At 41.4% G+C, this 6,009-nt stretch overlaps 1 protein-coding gene across 1 annotated transcript in view; it reads left to right on the forward strand.

Annotated features, from left to right (window-relative positions):
• Window positions 1-6,009, forward strand: part of LOC128875164 (dynein axonemal heavy chain 1-like) — a 77,123-nt gene that overhangs the window by 44,722 nt on the left and 26,392 nt on the right. The gene's annotated exons all lie outside the window — the stretch shown is intronic.

Below are 6,009 nucleotides of genomic sequence, written 5' to 3' on the forward strand. Positions count from 1 at the left end.
ACATCCCGTGCGAAGAATACGTCACCAGTGTGAATGGATGCGCTTGATTACTCCACCTTCGTCTCAATTTCGAGGTGACGAAGAGCTTTGTGCTTTGGGGAGCTGCAAATTGCTCTGTTTAGCCTATCGATGTGTCTACGTTTCGATTATCTATCAGCAACCGAAAAACGATTATCAACTAGCTGACAAAAGCAGTCCTCCAACCGACGGAATTCGAAGACTCGGCAGAACTTCTCTCCTTTGTCGCGAAGTTTGGAAATTAAGCTGTTGTGAAGAGATCCTCTTTGATCTCAAGTAGGGCAAAGTTTCCGAGCGACCAACGCGTTAAACTCTCCGCAAAATCGCGGCTTTCAACGATCGATGTCTCTTTGTACTTTACTTTCTGGAGCAGTTGCACGTTCGAAGAAGTAGCTTGCTTCCCAAGGAATCGCCACGCAGGATCAAACGTGTGAAGGAACAGGTAGACTTTTCCTTGCCGAGAGATTCTTCTTCTTTCAGCAACCGTGTCGAGATATGATTTCTAATAGGAGTCCCTTCCACTCGAACGCTTCCTGTTGAAAGTATCTCTGCAATATCGTGACAGAGATAAGAATTGGAATGCTTGTTATCTTGACACGTGTCCTGCTATCCGACCTTTCGCCGTGATGTTTGACACCCCCGACACTTTGCACTTTGACTTTACCCAATCGAAAGTTCACCAGGCGTAGAATCTTCGAATTAGAATTTCCGTTCACTTGCTTTTTTTCGGTTTCTCTGTATCGTTTCTGTGACCAGAGCTATATTCGATCCGCAACGTTCGCCAGATGGAATGTCTTCGCGTCCATTGATTTTAGAAAAGTCTGTTTTCTTATCCCGGCACGAAAGACTTTTACGCTTTGTGTTCGCGCGGCACCCTAAACCAAATAACCCAAACTTTTATTATGTCAGACGTTAATGCGACCCCCCTGGCGTTTCTTTCGCGGAAGTTCCCCGTAGAGCTGATCCCTCGCAAATCTCCTCTGTTATGGTTGGCGCTGGCTGAAAAATCGCGATTTGTCCCTTCGCGCACTACTGTCGTTGTAGAAAATCCTCTACACCTTTATTTTAAATTAACACTTGACGGTTTAGCACACTTTTTATCCTTAGAGCACTTTATTTATCTTTGTTTACAGTTTACCTCGGGTCGAGATTAGATTCCAAAGCAAACTACGTTGCGACGCGTACAGGTCCTCTCGATATACGTAATTAGACCGTTACAATAATCCTCGAAATTTTCTAGGATATCAACTTCACAACAAACACACTTTTTACTAGAAATTGACACTCGAAATTCGTTCAAACTCTGTATCCTACTTTGTCTTTCGTACCGTCTTACATCACTTTGAATTTGAAAGCATCCATCGACGTCTCGGCGTTCTCCCAAGATATCAGTAATCTTTCAACGGTTATACTAACGGTAATTATTCGTAATTTTCAGCTAGGTCGTCGAGATTCTTCTTTATTTGTATATAGACCGAGGATCCAGCGTGTCGTTGGATCCACTGCAGCCACTGTCGCGACAGATCGTGGATCCTCCCATTCTTTCGGGCGGGATTCGCCTAAACTGAGTGCCGGTACTCGTCTTCCGAGTCTCTGCACCGGAATCTTAATCCACGTTCGTGGCCTTGACGGTCCGCCTGCGTCGTTCTATAAATCTTCCACCCGCAAGGTCGAAAATACGTTACACGTTCAAGGAGTTCAACTGGTTCAACGACTCGCTCGATTTCTCAGCGACTCCTATGGATCTGGCGCACGAAAACGTCAATTGACGTGTCATTCATCCTTTAACCCGCCTATCGTGTGTATATAGACATCGACAGGTCTTTGTCTCAGTGAATAATCGTGACGGATGTTCGATTCCTCTCGGTTATCGATCGCTACCAGCAGAATAGGTTGGATTCAATCTTGTCAATCTTGGGAAGATAAATACTACTTCCGGGAAGAATAATTGTGAGTTTCCCTCGTCCGGGAGCTGTCTGTTTGAAAAGTGCTTTGTGCAGTACTTGGATAACAGAGGTAGATGAAATACTTCACTTCCAGTTTTTCTTCTTGGCGTTCGATCACTGTGAAGAGAATAACGCTAATTGATTGACGTGGGTTGTCGAAATGACGCGAAGATAAAGAAGACCTTCCTCTTCCAGGAACAATATTCGTGGGTTTTTCCTCGTTTGGAAGTCGTCAATTTCAAAAGGGACGTGTACAGTTCTCGGATAGTAGAGGAAGATGGTTACTGCACTTTCAGTCCTTTTTAGATTTTGGTCACTGAAGCAAAACGCTAGTCGATTGACGTAGTTCAGTTATAATAAATCACTTGTCACTCTTCCGGAGTTCCACTTCGAGGAAGTATATACTTTGTTTTTCTTCGTGTCGTGGCTGTCAATTTAAAAATTCGAGCAGTCTTTAATCGATAAAAGAAAAAGAGATTCCTTTACTTCCAGATCTTCATTTTTGTTTTCTATCCAACTGATTCAATTCACACGTTCTCGCGATATTAAAAATTGATTTCTAATACTCGTTCGGTTTTCAATGGCGACGATCTCAAGAATCGTCGAGTCTCGATCGAGATTTTCGTTCGAGGTTGGCCGCAAAGCCGGGGGTCGCGGTTGAAAGCGAAATCAGAGCGTCGCGCGACGGAAACGACGTCGGATAAACTGGAAGCACGATCCACCGCGAAGAACGCGTTTGCCGCCAGACGTGTGGCGTCGCATGCGCTTTGAAAATTCCCTCGGCGCGGTGTCGTCGACGCTTGGCGTCCCCGACGCCGACCACCGCTCATTCATGAGGCCTGTCCATTGCCAGACTACACAGTACGATAAGTAACCAGACGAAATTTCTGTTACAAATGGTTTCGATATGGCTCCGTCACTTTTCCACGTGGATTTGGTGATTGAATTAATAGTGACTGATGTGGTTCATTTAAGAGGGACGTAGCTATCTTGAATGCGTAAAAACCATAGCTATTCTGTGGCTATAATGAAATTTTTGATTAGTTTTCATAATTTTCCAGCTCGTACACATCCTTGGTTTGTCTTGAAGGAAATCCAATTTCATTCTTTCCTTCTCTGTGATGGAATCTTTCCCTTCGCTTTGATGGGGAAGAAGGTTGTGTGCTACTCGGTAGTCTGCGTTGATGGTTGTACCATGAAGAAAATCAACATACTTTTTCCAACCCCAAAAGGATGCTGCCAGAACCTTTCCAGCCGAGCGTGTTGCGTCTGACATCCACCCCCTTCTTTCCATGGGGCAGAATTACATCATTACCCTAATGCGAGGGGAAAATAACTATTACGTCAATTATTTCATTATTTTTAATTGACTTTTTTGGGATTATTCTTTAGAGAAACATTACAGAAAATTGGGAATTTCATTCTTCTTGTGTCTCGAGCCTGCAACGTTATTTATCCCTACCTGAATTTTTACCGCGGTCTTTGAGAAAAAATGGGAGCACGGTGAACACGAACCGCGTCGAAACAATTTATCTAAATCAAAATTAATAAACCTAGCGTTGGATTACCGCCAGAACGTGTGCGCATTCCACCTAATGCGAAGCATGACGCCTCTGCTAACGATCTGGCTTCTCAGGCGCGACGTTAAACATCAAGGATGAGGGACATTTTTCAAGGACGACAGGGATGGAACTTTACCCTGCTATCTCATAACATTTCAGGCTTTCTTTTTTATGCTTCTACATAAATTAACGACGCAGGCGGTAGAGAGAAATGGAGAAGAAGAATGTTTCTGTTCGCAAGTTTAAAATATTTATATAAGAAAGGTTGAAAAATGATCTTGCAAATGGTTTGAAAAGAACACAATGAATCATTTGTTTAAGTGTAAGGACGCTGAAAATACTTAATATCATGTAATGTACTCGTCGACATCTCTAACTGGAGGTCCTTAGAGTCCTGCGAATAGCAAGGAACGTGCTTGGCCGTTTGCATGTACAAGAATGCAAGCATATCATTTTACATGCTGCTTGAGTACACCTCCAGGGGTTTACTATGCCCCGGAAACGATATGTATGTATATAACGTCGTACGTTTTGTTATTGGTGAATCTAGAACGCAGTTCTGGGAAGTTTCTCCTAAATTAAATTTTCCTTTGTGGAAATGGATCTTTCAAATTGAATTCTTCATCGAGAAATACTGGTGGCCATCTGGCGAGCTCATGACTCCTCGAGAAAATTGATATGTACGTGCCAGAAATAAGAATCAGCCACATTTCTTAAATTTAACTTCCATTATACATTTGACGATAACAGTTGCGTTGATACGATACTTTGTTCTCACGGTACGTCACTTTCACCCTTGCGAGATTTAGCACTCCAGCCTGACGCAATTTGGAGACCTGACGCAATCCATCCAGCGTGTACGTCCCCAAAATTTTTCTTTGTCGAAGTCGGACAATAGCGTCGAAACTAATCAAACTGAATCAAAGGGTGTTGCGAAACAACCTTACTCTTTCACCCAGCAACCGTCGACGAATCCTTACGCTTCTATGACTCTGTATCAATAAAATGATACTTATGTAAACTTTTCTAATAAAATGTTCAATATTGCATTTACCTTGAACAAATAAAGTATCGTTGCGTTGCCTTTATGTAACGATAATGTTGCCAGAGTAATTAGCATCTGTTGCTTGTCGTTCTTTATTTAGTAACTACAGTTTTCACATTAACGTGGAAAACTTTCGACCATATTTTGGTACCTATGCAAATGGAACTTTATTGTGCACGTTTCATTGAAATAAGGTTTCAGGTCTTGTTAGATAGAATTGTAACCTTAAACGAAGCAATTACGTATGTATAAATAAAAGGTTAATTTATTTTGAACGTTGAATGGCGCTGGAAACGTTTGAACAGCAATGTAGACATTGCAAAATTGAAATGGAAAACCATGTTTATTATCAATAAAGCGACAAACAGAAGCTTTTATTATTCAGACAAGAATAATACGATGTCGAACATTATTTGTCTTCTCGTTGCGAAAAATATATGTATTGTACGACCAATTGCAATTCATATAATTGATTTCACACTCGTAAAATATAATATAATAAAGAGAAACGAGGTATGAAAATTGTGTATTGATATTTCTTTACTGCTTCAGGCAGAGACCACCCCTACTACTCTAGTTAGAGGTGATTTTGATTAATATTCGAGTCAGAATTGGTTTATATCAAGTGACATTAATTTAGTACATGTTATATTCAAAATACAATAAATATTATTTGAAATATTAATATGAAGAAATGAAGAAATTGAAATTAAGTATGCGTGCCGCAAACGTGTGAGATTTGCATTGAATTGCGTAGCCTTAGCTACGCCATTTCTCGTCCCGTCTCGACAAGATGAACGCGAAGATCTTTTTTTTATTGAACATTAAAGTCTGCCCAAGTGATAAAGTCTCCGAAATAAATGCAAACCCTCTGGTTACGTTTATGAATCAAGAAATTTTTACTCATTCTCGGAAGCATAAAAAAAATGATTACGTTCATATTGTTTTAATTATAATATAAATTCCCAGATTTAATACAGTGGTGTCAATTTCATGCAATGGCGCAGGAATGCATTCACTTGTCTTTATTAAACGTAATATTGGTAATACTAAAATGTAAATGATAATATTGAAAGAATAAAAATGAAATATTGAAATCAACGTAACATTAATCCACGAAGCTTAAAGCTGATGGTTGAATAGACCAAAGGTCGGGAAAAAAGAGAAAATTGATCGTTACTCAGCTCGTTGATCGGGCGGCGCGAACCACCGGTGGCTCACACTTTTTCACCTCGGCACGGCTGAATTTTCGGCGCGGGTCTGTCTTTCTGTACTGCACGAGGTCATCGCGAAGTACGTGTACCTGTGAGCCACTGTAATAGTGCGTCTTGCCTGAGAGGTTATATGATGTCCCATCGGGCGGCGCGAACCACCGGTGGCTCACACTTGTTCGAGACCGAGACCGAGACCGAGACCGAGAGACCGAGACCGAGAGACC

Source organism: Hylaeus volcanicus, chromosome 4, assembly GCF_026283585.1.
Source record: "Hylaeus volcanicus isolate JK05 chromosome 4, UHH_iyHylVolc1.0_haploid, whole genome shotgun sequence".
Taxonomy (NCBI): Eukaryota; Metazoa; Arthropoda; class Insecta; order Hymenoptera; family Colletidae; genus Hylaeus; species Hylaeus volcanicus.